The sequence below is a fragment of the Mytilus galloprovincialis genome, chromosome 14, assembly GCF_965363235.1.
Source record: "Mytilus galloprovincialis chromosome 14, xbMytGall1.hap1.1, whole genome shotgun sequence".
Taxonomy (NCBI): domain Eukaryota; kingdom Metazoa; phylum Mollusca; class Bivalvia; order Mytilida; family Mytilidae; genus Mytilus; species Mytilus galloprovincialis.
In genome coordinates this window covers 53,150,032-53,166,173 of record NC_134851.1, presented here as the reverse complement: position 1 = coordinate 53,166,173, position 16,142 = coordinate 53,150,032, and positions in this window count along the sequence as shown.

Below are 16,142 nucleotides of genomic sequence, written 5' to 3'. Positions count from 1 at the left end.
GAGTGAGTATGCAATGACTTTATTAACAAGTAGGAGAGATTGGTTACGGGGAGGAACTGAATTATTCGGGTTACTTTTCTTTTGATATATTGATACAGAATCGGACAAGACCCTTGTGGGTAGTCAATGTCGTTAAACAACCTCCCAGTTAGTTGTTAGTTTAGTACATGCACGTTGATCATTCCTTATGGTGTCTTTGCCAGTTCAAAGCATTACATGCAATTTCATTTTGCACTTTGTTTTGTTAGGGTTTACCGGTTCATTTGTGGGTTCGTAATCTCTGATACATGCATAATCTACTATAATCGTATTATAACTAAGGATAGACGAAGTTAATTAGTCATATAAACAAATCATAATAAATCTTTAAAGTTATGACGAATTATAGGGCTTAAAGTTATAAAGTATGGTCATGCTGATTTAATTAAATGCCTTATAAGTGATTTCATATACGACTTTGATTTAAGTCAAATAGTTGAAAAGAATTAAAGAATCATATTTAATGAAGATGGTATCCTTGCAGAGTGGAGAACTTTCCAAATGGTCCAACAAATACATTTTTTTTGCACCTCGCGTTTTCACACCTCGCGTTTTAGCTTAAAACTGATGTGAACTGACCGTATAATAATTCGAATCACACTCAATGCAGTGGTAGAATCTATATAGTATACTATTATGTACAATATAAAGAAAAGTAACATAATTGGAATATACAATCAATGAAAATTTTGATATACCAGTTAATAAATATAAAAGTATAAATAACAAAACACAGGAAACGCAAAAACTAATTCTTGGATACACAAGCTTACAGATAAAAATCGACTTAAAGTGAATTGTTTATAAGCTAAAATTATCATGTGCACGTATTTGCTCAACGCAATTTAGAGTTCTAGAGCAAATAAAACAAAACTGACGCCCACATTCCAAATTCCGTCAATCTTTGCTATAAACATGGATACTGTTTGTAAAACTGCATTCCGGGCTATGCCAACAATACTCCTTTGTTTGTATATGTTATATGTATAGAATGGGATGTTAGCAGCACTATTGATATATCTGAAGAATAAAATACTTTAGATTGTTTCCAATACTAACAACGTAATACAAACATATATGCATTGTTGTCTACAATATTATTGTCATCACAGTACACAAATAGAACATATTATAAAGGATTTCCCTATTACACCACTGTCCAATACTAGTATTCATGTAAGGATTTCCCTATTGTACCACTGTCCAATACTAGTATTCATGTACTGTTAAGCCTATTACACCACTGTCCAATACTAGTATTCATGTACTGTTAAGCCTATTGCACCACTGTCCAATACTAGTATTCATGTACTGTTCAGCACAAAATAATGAATTATAGCTTACTTTGTTCTAATTGTGCCATTGTGCAATATCTGCTGCAATTATAGAATATTGTGTGTATGGTTTACAGATGAAAATGTAAAATGCTAGTTTGCTTACTGCAAAATTCTTCAGTATCTGTTATTTTCAGTTATACCTGTTTATAAATATATGCACGCATACTTGGAACCCTTCAGTATCTATATTTGAATATCTATTTGTTTGGTAAATAAATGTGTTGTTCTAAAAAAAAAACATAAACATACAGCGGGAAACATCAGTTTTGTCTGGTTGCTGTACATATACTTTGCGTTCGGTATCCAAACAAATGTTATTGGTTGTTGCGTAGCATGTCAGTCTGGCAGTGTTTATATGACCTAGACCTCATTATCATTTATAATTGATTAAGTTAATTTTATGTGACGTTTAACCTTGATCAGTTAAACAGGCGATACATATCAGCGTACGCACTAATGCTATACATTTTTAATTGTTTATAAAAAGTTCAGTCACATATCTATAGTTCCGGAAGGATACAAAATAATAACCTTGGTCTGATTTCCTGCTTAGTGAAAATATAGTTACAGTGACATATTGTTTTGACGCAAATGCTTGCAGATACTAACAACATGATCCTTGTTCTAAATGTATTATGTCGACGGATTTAAAGTTAAAGTTCAAAATTTAAGTATGGTCTCGTTATTTCTTATCCAACAAAAAAGTCATCTATACACATTCTTTTCATAATTATCCTCAATCATGCAGTATTGTTGAACGTCTCGTTTATCCATTCTATGCACTTAGAAGTAGTAAATTTATCATCTTAAAAATTAATTGTTATCAAAATAAAAGATGACGTGAAAGGTGAGGCTAAATTTTTTCTAGATATTTCTAAAAGCATGTATTATGAAAGGGGATGAAGCAAAAGTGCTGTCAATCTTTTCAGGTGATTTTTTTTATACATATAGTCTAGTAAAGAGCTTGAGATCCAGTTTATCGTACATTTGTGTATATTGAAGCAGCATGTCTAGTAAAGAGCTTGAGATCCAGTTTATCGTACATTTGTGTATATTGAAGCAGCATGTCTACTAAAGAGCTTGAGATCCAGTTTATCGTACATTTGTGTATATTGAAGCAGCATGTCTAGTAAAGAGCTTGAGAGCCAGTTTATCGTACATTTGTGTATATTGAAGCAGCATGTCTAGTAAAGAGCTTGAGATCCAGTTTATCGTACATTTGTGTATATAGAAGCAGCATGTCTAGTAAAGAGCTTGGGATCCAGTTATCGTACATTTGTGTATATATTGAAGCAGCATTCCGTTGCTCATTTGATAAATTTGAAAGTGACTAATCTATTTCAGGAACAGTGCATTCATTGCAGTTCTTAATCTTCAGGTTGAGGAGAGACTCTTATGAGCTGTAGATTACACAGTTTATGAAAAATCGCCATATTAATGAAATTGGAGAAGTAAGAGAATAAGTATTTATAACTGATACTGTTGTTCAGATAATCACTTATTTATAACCTGGATGAACAATATTATTATAGCAGCGACAAGAACTAAGTAAGACATGTGACCACCAATGTTTTTGCTGGAAATTTACCAATGCGTCAGTCTTATTTCTGCGTAAAATATCCTATTTACCATAAGGACCATTTTACTTTTCGAGATTTACCCTCCTTCTAAAACCGTTACCTCTGATTAAAACATACATATATATGAACTAAAATAAAAATTTATATACATGTATCAAGAAAGATAGGCAATAATTTCCTCATTTGAAAGATGCTAAACTGAAAAGTTTTTTGCGAGCACTTTGTATTCACTTTTGATTATTTCATTAAATCAGACGCATCCATCATTACCAGATATTACGTCCTTCAAGACAGCATTCATCAGCATCGATTGAGACACTAGAAATAATTTCTGTTACAAAGTGAACAAACTCCAACGTTTTTTTAGCCCTCGAGATTTCTTCTGGTAACTACAGTTAATAATAAATCTGTCTATCTTGTAGCATCGAAGTGAAAATCCAATTTGTTTTGGTAAATATAAGTTTGCCAATGTTGAAATGTGTACTTATCATGTTCAGAATGTTTCTATTAAGACACAAATATAGTAGCTACATTCTATAATAAAGAAATGGAAATGATTGTATTGACATTCCGTCGTTGTTTCGAAGATATGTCATAAAAGGTGAAAAGTTTAATAATTCTAATTGAAGTTACTTATTTGACAAATGTATATAACTTCCAAGTTTTGATCACTCGTTCTATATTTGAAAATATGTTTACAGTAAATATGTTAGAAAAGCTAAGGGAATGTAATCGTAAATCAGCAAACTGAATTATTAAGCAAGAACTATTTTTTAAAGGTGTCTGCACACATAAAGGAAAGAGGAGCAAACAAAACATCATATCTCTGACAAACATTCGCTCCGTTTGGAAGCTATAGCCGTGTATTAGCAGGATGCTCTCCTTGGTTGCAAAAATTCACAAGTTAATCGATCCAAGTTCGGTGCAAACCAAAGATATTTATATTGATATTGCTGTTCCGAGAACACTGCATTAGAGGAGTAGGAGTTAATGATGGACAGGCCCTGAGTCATGTAGATAAACGCGATTCACATCAAACATTAGTTACAGTGATAACGTTACGTTACCAATTTTTCTGCATCAGATCACAAAATCCGTATTTCAAGCCAGGACCGAAATACTGGCTACTGAGATGGTAATACCCTCGGGTACTATCAGTCCACCAACAGGGGCATCGACCCAGTGGTAGTAAGGACATAAACGGTACCAATTTTTCTGCACAAGATGCACATTTCGACAATCAATGTCTCTTCGGTGATGCTCGCGGCCAAAATATATTTGAAAATCTAAAGCTTATTGAATGGACGAAAAGCTATGATCCTATAGCTGCCATATAGTGCTATATTGAATAAAGTTGTCATTAATATATAAAACACTAGGGTTGCAGTCCAGTACACGTTAAATGGTATCAGTTTTATAAAGCAGGTTTATTCTTATGACATTAACATGTTATATCCTTGTAGTACTTGTCTGATCCACCGACAGCTTTATCTTACAACAATATTTTTTTAACTGCTATATCCGGTAAAATGAAATAAAATAGTAAGAGTGTGTTTGTAGAAGGAGTGTTCTTGGTGACATATCATATGACACAATTGTTATTAAAAAAACGTGGCTTTTTTATTTCTTAAAATGGGGATGTGCTTTTTTTAATGATTGTTTTACATAGAATATAAATGCCACAAAAACCTCCCTGGGTTGCATCCTTATCTGAATGTGACAATTTTGAGACAATTTCCGCAGCTTATTTTAATAAACTTGGCCGACACATCTGATCTTGAATTTGTCACTGCTCGAATCGCCCAGAACAAAGACAAGCAAACAAAGAAATTATTGGCCAAAATTATGACGGAAAAGAAATTAAGCACTCGAAGCAGCGAATTCCAATTAAGATGAATTGCAAAAAATAAAAGCATGTCATTAATTTTTGTGGAAATGCCATCTGTTTCCTTTAAATTAGATCATGTCTCGAAATTTTATATTAAGCAAGATTTAATGAAGCCATTGAGATTAGTGATAGCTTCCAAGCAGACGTCATCAAACACGCGAGTGTCCATGCATTTACAAGACTTAGAAATATCCTTAATGGGAATTCGTTCATAATGTGATTTTAATTCCCCCTTTTCTGTGCATAATCTTGTAGAAACTGCATTGTGCTGTACTCCTTCCGGATACCTCCATTTTATGGTGGATTCACAACTTTAAAGACTAAAAGGGTAAAACTAGAATACCTTCACTTACCATGCTGATCGATTAAACCTTTTTACACATTTAGTTTTGATTTCGCTCATAAAATAACCCAATGGGACAAGTTTTGATTTCGCTCATAAAATAACCCAATGGGACACATGCCTTAAGTATCATCTTCTGTTTAAGAGAGGCGAATGATACCGAAGGGACATTACAACACAAAAATAGAAAGTATACCTAGTAGAGACTGCATTGTGCTTTATTTCTTCGCGACACCTCCACTTTGTGGTTGATTCGCAACTTTATAACTAAGATGGTGTACTATTATACATTCTTATGAAGTTAATATTCAGTATAGGAATTACGTAGGGACCCGTTTTACTGCCTTTATTATCTCATTTGTCTTTGTTAAGTTTAATATCAATAATCTGACTAATAATCCGATTATAATAAATTAGCTATAGACAGATTATCTTTCTGTATATCCTATAGTACATTGGGTAAACAAAGGGCAAATATTTAGTCTTTATCATTAATGATACAATGATTTTTATTGTGTTTTTATTGAAAGGAATTACAAGAGCTACGTTTTGGGGGAATCTTGACTACTAAGCAAGACTAGTTAGACTTCTTGTCCATCGGTAAAGAAATAACCTTAATTTCATAACAAATTTTAACATTCGCTGCATTTGAATTCCTTAAAACAGCCCCAGTCTACATTTGTGGTATTTTTTTAATATGAAAAAAAAAATAGATGACTATCATAAACATTAAAATATAAATTCAGTCTCACACCACTGGGTCATATTGGATAAAATTACACCTGACCTCTCAATGATATCAGCTCCAATCTATAGATATTATCCCAACTATTACTATTATACCAGCTTCAAAGGGTTATAAAGAAGACAGAATTTCACATTAACCAGTAACCCCATCTGAGTAACACGCAAAAGGTCATATTTGTACAAATGTACGGGTGAGATATGTGTATGCCAGCACAATGTACTTCTATAAAACTCTGTTAAAGCAACCTCCTTGGTTAAAGGTAATCTCTATCAAAGAAAGACTACGGTGACCAATTAAGAAATGTAGCCTTCTTGGTTGAATTACGGACTTAAATTTCGATTGGTTGTTTTTGCAAATTCACCTCTTTTTTGTAAAATATTATTCTAGCCTTTCAGTCGTGATCATGGTGATGTATTACACTTTTTTACACACTCAGTTTTGATTTCGCTCATAAAATGACCTGATGGCATCAGTTTCAGTTAAAGAGAGAAGAAAAATAGCAAAGGGACATTACAACTCATAGGTTGAAAATAAACTGACGACGCCATGGCAAAAATAAAAAAAAAAGACCAACAGCAGTACACAAAACACAACATAGAAAACTAAAACCTGAGCAACAAGAACCCCACCAAAAATCGCTGTAAATGTTGCTCCGGAACAACATTTGCAGCGGTGAATCTTTTTTAATGTGGAGGTCGATTACATTAAAGGATATTGTCTGAATATTAAAATCATCATGCGATTATTCACTTAAGAGAGGCTTTCAAAATATTTATATATGGACCCTGATTTTTGGAAACACTTTAAGTCAAGTCTTTTAATTGAGAAACTTTGTTTTCGCGGAATCAATATTTTTCTTCCTACGTTTAGTCCCTCCTTCCACCAGGACCTCACTTTACACAACTTTCACCGGGAGCTAACTTAACACCAATATTTCTTTTATCTCGCGAATCAACAAAAGGCTCTCCTAATTGATTGCTCTGGTTTATTGAATCAAATGTGTAAAATTTCATGTTTTTACAAGAAGCAAACATTTTGAATGAAAGTAAATAAACAATACATGCCAAAATTTAATACCAGGCAGAAGCTAGCGAACAATAGCTAGCGAACAATAAGCCAGCGAACAATAAGGCGATATATCGAGAAACCAAAAAAATGAATAAGACAGCAACGGCCGTTAAATCAAAAAAATGTTTAAAAAGGCAGAAAATCAGTCCAAATATTGCAATTTAAACTCAAGCTTGAAATGGTTTTTATCCCATCCATTGATAAAACAAGTCACATCTCTTTTAAGGCTAATATTCAGTACCATAGTAAATCTGCATCTATCAACGGATTATTTGTAGGTGTAGGGCCACCAATGTACCAAATCAATTTAGAACGTATGTAAAAGTAGTCCTACCCTGTAAATCATCGCACCTGTGATGTCATTGTTTAATTGAACTAACATACACATTTGAAGAAATGGGGGTTGCCCTATTCCAGGGCTCCTAGAGAAAAATAATGAGGGGTGTCACGGGGTATGACTATATAGGTCTTGTAGAGGAGAAACAGGCGCTTCTTTTGCGCAAGGTATCGAAGGGCGCTATGTTCAAAAATCTGAAACTAGAGCCCAAAATTTGAAAAAAATGGTCCAAAATAGGGGGGTCGACCTATTCCACGGCTCCTAGAGAAAAATAATGAGGGGTGTCACGGGGTATGACTATATAGGTCTTGTAGAGGAGAAACAGGCGCTTCTTTTGCGCAAGGTATCGAAGGGCGCTATGTTCAAAAATCTGAAACTAGAGCCCAAAATTTGAAAAAAAATGGTCCAAAATAGGGGGGTCGACCTATTCCACGGCTCCTAGAGAAAAATAATGAGGGGTGTCACGGGGTATGACTATATAGGTCTTGTAGAGGAGAAACAGGCGCTTCTTTTGCGCAAGGTATCGAAGGGCGCTATGTTCAAAAATCTGAAACTAGAGCCCAAAATTTGAAAAAAATGGTCCAAAATAGGGGGGTCGACCTATTCCACGGCTCCTAGAGAAAAATAATGAGGGGTGTCACGGGGTATGACTATATAGGTCTTGTAGAGGAGAAACAGGCGCTTCTTTTGCGCAAGGTATCGAAGGGCGCTATGTTCAAAAATCTGAAACTAGAGCTCAAAATTTGAAAAAAAATGGTCCAAAATAGGGGGGTTGACCTATTCCACGGCTCCTAGAGAAAAATAATGAGGGGTGTCACGGGGTATGACTATATAGGTCTTGTAGAGGAGAAACAGGCGCTTCTTTTGCGCAAGGTATGGAAGGGCGCTATGTTCAAAAATCTGAAACTAGAGCCCAAAATTTGAAAACAAATGGTCCAAAATAGGGGGGTCGACCTATTCCACGGCTCCTAGAGAAAAATAATGAGGGGTGTCACGGGGTATGACTATATAGGTCTTGTAGAGGAGAAACAGGCGCTTCTTTTGCGCAAGGTATGGAAGGGCGCTATGTTCAAAAATCTGAAACTAGAGCCCAAAATTTGAAAAAAAATGGTCCAAAATAGGGGGGTCGACCTATTCCACGGCTCCTAGAGAAAAATAATGAGGGGTGTCACGGGGTATGACTATATAGGTCTTGTAGAGGAGAAACAGGCGCTTCTTTTGCGCAAGGTATCGAAGGGCGCTATGTTCAAAAATCTGAAACTAGAGCCCAAAATTTGAAAAAAATGGTCCAAAATAGGGGGGGTCGACCTATTCCACGGCTCCTAGAGAAAAATAATGAGGGGTGTCACGGGGTATGACTATATAGGTCTTGTAGAGGAGAAACAGGCGCTTCTTTTGCGCAAGGTATCGAAGGGCGCTATGTTCAAAAATCTGAAACTAGAGCCCAAAATTTGAAAAAAATGGTCCAAAATAGGGGGGTCGACCTATTCCACGGCTCCTAGAGAAAAATAATGAGGGGTGTCACGGGGTATGACTATATAGGTCTTGTAGAGGAGAAACAGGCGCTTCTTTTGCGCAAGGTATCGAAGGGCGCTATGTTCAAAAATCTGAAACTAGAGCCCAAAATTTGAAAAAAAATGGTCCAAAATAGGGGGGTCGACCTATTCCACGGCTCCTAGAGAAAAATAATGAGGGGTGTCACGGGGTATGACTATATAGGTCTTGTAGAGGAGAAACAGGCGCTTCTTTTGCGCAAGGTATCGAAGGGCGCTATGTTCAAAAATCTGAAACTAGAGCCCAAAATTTGAAAAAAATGGTCCAAAATAGGGGGGTCGACCTATTCCACGGCTCCTAGAGAAAAATAATGAGGGGTGTCACGGGGTATGACTATATAGGTCTTGTAGAGGAGAAACAGGCGCTTCTTTTGCGCAAGGTATCGAAGGGCGCTATGTTCAAAAATCTGAAACTAGAGCTCAAAATTTGAAAAAAAATGGTCCAAAATAGGGGGGTTGACCTATTCCACGGCTCCTAGAGAAAAATAATGAGGGGTGTCACGGGGTATGACTATATAGGTCTTGTAGAGGAGAAACAGGCGCTTCTTTTGCGCAAGGAATGGAAGGGCGCTATGTTCAAAAATCTGAAACTAGAGCCCAAAATTTGAAAAAAAATGGTCCAAAATAGGGGGGTCGACCTATTCCACGGCTCCTAGAGAAAAATAATGAGGGGTGTCACGGGGTATGACTATATAGGTCTTGTAGAGGAGAAACAGGCGCTTCTTTTGCGCAAGGTATGGAAGGGCGCTATGTTCAAAAATCTGAAACTAGAGCCCAAAATTTGAAAAAAAATGGTCCAAAATAGGGGGGTCGACCTATTCCACGGCTCCTAGAGAAAAATAATGAGTGGTGTCACGGGGTATGACTATATAGGTCTTGTAGAGGAGAAACAGGCGCTTCTTTTGCGCAAGGTATCGAAGGGCGCTATGTTCAAAAATCTGAAACTAGAGCCCAAAATTTGAAAAAAATGGTCCAAAATAGGGGGGGTCGACCTATTCCACGGCTCCTAGAGAAAAATAATGAGGGGTGTCACGGGGTATGACTATATAGGTCTTGTAGAGGAGAAACAGGCGCTTCTTTTGCGCAAGGTATCGAAGGGCGCTATGTTCAAAAATCTGAAACTAGAGCCCAAAATTTGAAAAAAATGGTCCAAAATAGGGGGGTCGACCTATTCCACGGCTCCTAGAGAAAAATAATGAGGGGTGTCACGGGGTATGACTATATAGGTCTTGTAGAGGAGAAACAGGCGCTTCTTTTGCGCAAGGTATCGAAGGGCGCTATGTTCAAAAATCTGAAACTAGAGCTCAAAATTTGAAAAAAAATGGTCCAAAATAGGGGGGTCGACCTATTCCACGGCTCCTAGAGAAAAATAATGAGGGGTGTCACGGGGTATGACTATATAGGTCTTGTAGAGGAGAAACAGGCGCTTCTTTTGCGCAAGGTATGGAAGGGCGCTATGTTCAAAAATCTGAAACTAGAGCCCAAAATTTGAAAAAAAATGGTCCAAAATAGGGGGGTCGACCTATTCCACGGCTCCTAGAGAAAAATAATGAGGGGTGTCACGGGGTATGACTATATAGGTCTTGTAGAGGAGAAACAGGCGCTTCTTTTGCGCAAGGTATGGAAGGGCGCTATGTTCAAAAATCTGAAACTATAGCCCAAAATTTGAAAAAAAATGGTCCAAAATAGGGGGGTCGACCTATTCCACGGCTCCTAGAGAAAAATAATGAGGGGTGTCACGGGGTATGACTATATAGGTCTTGTAGAGTAGAAACAGGCGCTTCTTTTGCGCAAGGTATCGAAGGGCGCTATGTTCAAAAATCTGAAACTAGAGCCCAAAATTTGAAAAAAATGGTCCAAAATAGGGGGGTCGACCTATTCCACGGCTCCTAGAGAAAAATAATGAGGGGTGTCACGGGGTATGACTATATAGGTCTTGTAGAGGAGAAACAGGCGCTTCTTTTGCGCAAGGTATCGAAGGGCGCTATGTTCAAAAATCTGAAACTAGAGCCCAAAATTTGAAAAAAATGGTCCAAAATAGGGGGGTCGACCTATTCCACGGCTCCTAGAGAAAAATAATGAGGGGTGTCACGGGGTATGACTATATAGGTCTTGTAGAGGAGAAACAGGCGCTTCTTTTGCGCAAGGTATCGAAGGGCGCTATGTTCAAAAATCTGAAACTAGAGCCCAAAATTTGAAAAAAATGGTCCAAAATAGGGGGGTCGACCTATTCCACGGCTCCTAGAGAAAAATAATGAGGGGTGTCACGGGGTATGACTATATAGGTCTTGTAGAGGAGAAACAGGCGCTTTTTTTGCGCAAGGTATCGAAGGGCGCTATGTTAAAAAATCTGAAACTAGAGCCCAAAATTTGAAAAAAAATGGTCCAAAATAGGGGGGTCGACCTATTCCACGGCTCCTAGAGAAAAATAATGAGGGGTGTCACGGGGTATGACTATATAGGTCTTGTAGAGGAGAAACAGGCGCTTCTTTTGCGCAAGGTATCGAAGGGCGCTATGTTCAAAAATCTGAAACTAGAGCCCAAAATTTGAAAAAAATGATCCAAAATAGGGGGGTCGACCTATTCCACGGCTCCTAGAGAAAAATAATGAGGGGTGTCACGGGGTATGACTATATAGGTCTTGTAGAGGAGAAACAGGCGCTTCTTTTGCGCAAGGTATCGAAGGGCGCTATGTTCAAAAATCTGAAACTAGAGCTCAAAATTTGAAAAAAAATGGTCCAAAATAGGGGGGTCGACCTATTCCACGGCTCCTAGAGAAAAATAATGAGGGGTGTCACGGGGTATGACTATATAGGTCTTGTAGAGGAGAAACAGGCGCTTCTTTTGCGCAAGGTATGGAAGGGCGCTATGTTCAAAAATCTGAAACTAGAGCCTAAAATTTGAAAAAAAATGGTCCAAAATAGGGGGGTCGACCTATTCCACGGCTCCTAGAGAAAAATAATGAGGGGTGTCACGGGGTATGACTATATAGGTCTTGTAGAGGAGAAACAGGCGCTTCTTTTGCGCAAGGTATGGAAGGGCGCTATGTTCAAAAATCTGAAACTAGAGCCCAAAATTTGAAAAAAAATGGTCCAAAATAGGGGGGTCGACCTATTCCACGGCTCCTAGAGAAAAATAATGAGGGGTGTCACGGGGTATGACTATATAGGTCTTGTAGAGGAGAAACAGGCGCTTCTTTTGCGCAAGGTATCGAAGGGCGCTATGTTCAAAAATCTGAAACTAGAGCCCAAAATTTGAAAAAAATGGTCCAAAATAGGGGGGTCGACCTATTCCACGGCTCCTAGAGAAAAATAATGAGGGGTGTCACGGGGTATGACTATATAGGTCTTGTAGAGGAGAAACAGGCGCTTCTTTTGCGCAAGGTATCGAAGGGCGCTATGTTCAAAAATCTGAAACTAGAGCCCAAAATTTGAAAAAAAATGGTCCAAAATAGGGGGGTCGACCTATTCCACGGCTCCTAGAGAAAAATAATGAGGGGTGTCACGGGGTATGACTATATAGGTCTTGTAGAGGAGAAACAGGCGCTTCTTTTGCGCAAGGTATCGAAGGGCGCTATGTTCAAAAATCTGAAACTAGAGCCCAAAATTTGAAAAAAAATGGTCCAAAATAGAGGGGTCGACCTATTCCACGGCTCCTAGAGAAAAATAATGAGGGGTGTCACGGGGTATGACTATATAGGTCTTGTAGAGGAGAAACAGGCGCTTCTTTTGCGCAAGGTATCGAAGGGCGCTATGTTCAAAAATCTGAAACTAGAGCCCAAAATTTGAAAAAAATTGGTCCAAAATAGGGGGGTCGACCTATTCCACGGCTCCTAGAGAAAAATAATGAGGGGTGTCACGGGGTATGACTATATAGGTCTTTTAGAGGAGAAACAGGCGCTTCTTTTGCGCAAGGTATCGAAGGGCGCTATGTTCAAAACTCTGAAACTAGAGCCCAAAATTTGAAAAAAAATGGTCCAAAATAGGAGAGTCGACCTATTCCACGGCTCCTAGAGAAAAATAATGAGGGGTGTCACGGGGTATGACTATATTGGTCTTGTAGAGGAGAAACAGGCGCTTCTTTTGCGCAAGGTATCGAAGGGCGCTATGTTCAAAAATCTGAAACTAGAGCCCAAAATTTGAAAAAAAATGGTCCAAAATAGGGGAGTCGACCTATTCCACGGCTCCTAGAGAAAAATAATGAGGGGTTTCACGGGGTATGACTATATAGGTCTTGTAGAGGAGAAACAGGCGCTTCTTTTGCGCAAGGTATCGAAGGGCGCTATGTTTAAAAATCTGAAACTAGAGCCCACAATTTGAAAAAAAATGGTCCAAAATAGGGAAGTCGACCTATTCCACGGCTCCTAGAGAAAAATAATGAGGGGTGTCACGGGGTATGACTATATAGGTCTTGTAGAGGAGAAACAGGCGCTTCTTTTGCGCAAGGTATCGAAGGGCGCTATGTTCAAAAATCTGAAACTAGAGCCCAAAATTTGAAAAAAAATGGTCCAAAATAGGGGGGTCGACCTATTCCACGGCTCCTAGAGAAAAATAATGAGGGGTGTCACGGAGTATGACTATATAGGTCTTGTAGAGGAGAAACAGGCGCTTCTTTTGCGCAAGGTATCGAAGGGCGCTATGTTCAAAAATCTGAAACTAGAGCCCAAAATTTGAAAAAAATGGTCCAAAATAGGGGGGTCGACCTATTCCACGGCTCCTAGAGAAAAATAATGAGGGGTGTCACGGGGTATGACTATATAGGTCTTGTAGAGGAGAAATAGGCGCTTCTTTTGCGCAAGGTATCGAAGGGCGCTATGTTCGAAACTCTGAAACTAGAGCCCAAAATTTGAAAAAAAATGGTCCAAAATAGGGGAGTCGACCTATTCCACGGCTCCTAGAGAAAAATAATGAGGGGTGTCACGGGGTATGACTATATAGGTCTTGTAGAGGAGAAACAGGCGCTTCTTTTGCGCAAGGTATCGAAGGGCGCTATGTTCAAAAATCTGAAACTAGAGCCAAAAACTTGAAAAAAAATGGTCCAAAATAGGGGGGGTCGACCTATTCCAGGGCTCCTAGAGAAAAATAATGAGGGGTGTCACGGGGTATGACTATATAGGTCTTGTAGAGGAGAAACAGGCGCTTCTTTTGCGCAAGGTATCGAAGGGCGCTATGTTCAAAAATCTGAAACTAGAGCCCAAAATTTGAAAAAAATGGTCCAAAATAGGGGGGTCGATCTATTCCACGGCTCCTGGAGAAAAATAATGAGGGGTGTCACGGGGTATGACTATATAGGTCGTGTAGAGGAGAAACAGGCGCTTCTTTTGCGCAAGGTATCGAAGGGCGCTATGTTCAAAAATCTGAAACAAGAGCCCAAAATTTGAAAAAAAAATGGTCCAAAATAGGGGGGTCGACCTATTCCACGGCTCCTAGAGAAAAATAATGAGGGGTGTCACGGGGTATGACTATATAGGTCTTGTAGAGGAGAAACAGGCGCTTCTTTTGCGCAAGGTATCGAAGGGCGCTATGTTTAAAAATCTGAAACTAGAGCCCAAAATTTGAAAAAAATGGTCCAAAATAGGGGGGTCGACCTATTCCACGGCTCCTAGAGAAAAATAATGAGGGGTGTCACGGGGTATGACTATATAGGTCTTGTAGAGGAGAAACAGGCGCTTCTTTTGCGCAAGGTATCGAAGGGCGCTATGTTCGAAAATCTGAAACTAGAGCCCAAAATTTGAAAAAAAATGGTCCAAAATAGGGGGGTCGACCTATTCCACGGCTCCTAGAAAAAAATAATGAGGGGTGTCACGGGGTATGCTATATAGGTCTTGTAGAGGAGATACAGATGCATATGTTGCGCAAGGTTTTGAGTGGTGCTATAATTTAAACTCACATTTTGAAATTTTTACATGATTTCCATTCTCAGTACAGTAAAATGATATGAAAAATAAGCCATAGAAACCAAGAAATTAACAATATTGTTATAGGTAAAATAGCGATAAACAGATTATAATAGATTCATTTCAAAGTCTGGTTGGTAGTGTTTTTGTTGGCCAACGTGATAACCCAAAGGACCAATCATGCTTTGTGTACTACTTTGAATTCTCCTTCATGATGTGGTTATGACGGTCGGCTACACTCGACTTTCCGAGCTACATTGGGATAGGTAGAGTAGACAACAACGTCGTTTTTTTTTAATATCACCTTGACCTCTTTGTTGTGTATTTTAACCGTCCATAGTTTTGTGGGAATGCGTGACTTAAATACCGTTTAAAAATCATCCTTGATCGTCACACCTGTCTTATTCTTTGGCGGCGAAACCCGGCAACCGTATTTTGAGAATGTAAACACACCTTTCAGTGGACCAAAGAAGTGAGTGTACAAACAGCAGAATTCACGAAGATATGCAGCTTGAACCACGTATTGGTATGGTCCAATGTTTTAGGATTTTGTAGTAATCGTTTGTTCGACGTAGTACCAGGTCCCGCAAAGTTTTGCTTCAATCGATGCATCTACCGGGGAGTTTTTATTTAGTTTGTTTATCAACCATCAACTGGTAGTACCCATAAGGTGGAATTTCCTCGATCCACCCTCCGTCGTCGCCCGTTGAAAGATTTAAATGTAAAAAAACTAATTGTCTCTGTACTTCTCTTATACTTCAGACTGCCGTAAAACGACGTTGCTAAATTTTTACTGCTCCGATAGGATTGTTTATGTCACGATAGTTTGTACGTCTTTGGTAAATCTCTTCCTCCACCTATGTATCAACTCCTAGAAACAACACTGGGGAAGATATTCTTAAAAGAGGGAGACACACGCAACCTCCTGTTTGGTAAAACTAAAAGAGGGACAAAAGTTACCAGAGGGATATAGTCAAACTCATAAATCGAAAATAAACTGACAATGCCATGGCTGAAAATGAAAAAGACTAACAGGCAAACAATAGTACACATGACACATCAAAGAAAACTAAAGAATAAGCAATACGAACTCCACCAAAAACTAGGGTTGATCTCAGGTGCTCCGGAAGGGTAAGCAGACCCTGTTCCACATGTGGCACCCGTCGTGTTGCTCATCTTATAACAAATCCGGAAAAATAGTCCAATTCGGTAGGTTACATTCATAAAAGGGAAGGGGATTGTAGTTACGATGTAAGGAACATATCCGATATTATCTGTGAAACGCTTATTCCATAACGTTCAACCAACTCGTGATGGGGTGCGAAAAACTTACGAAGGGATGAGTGTCCCCCA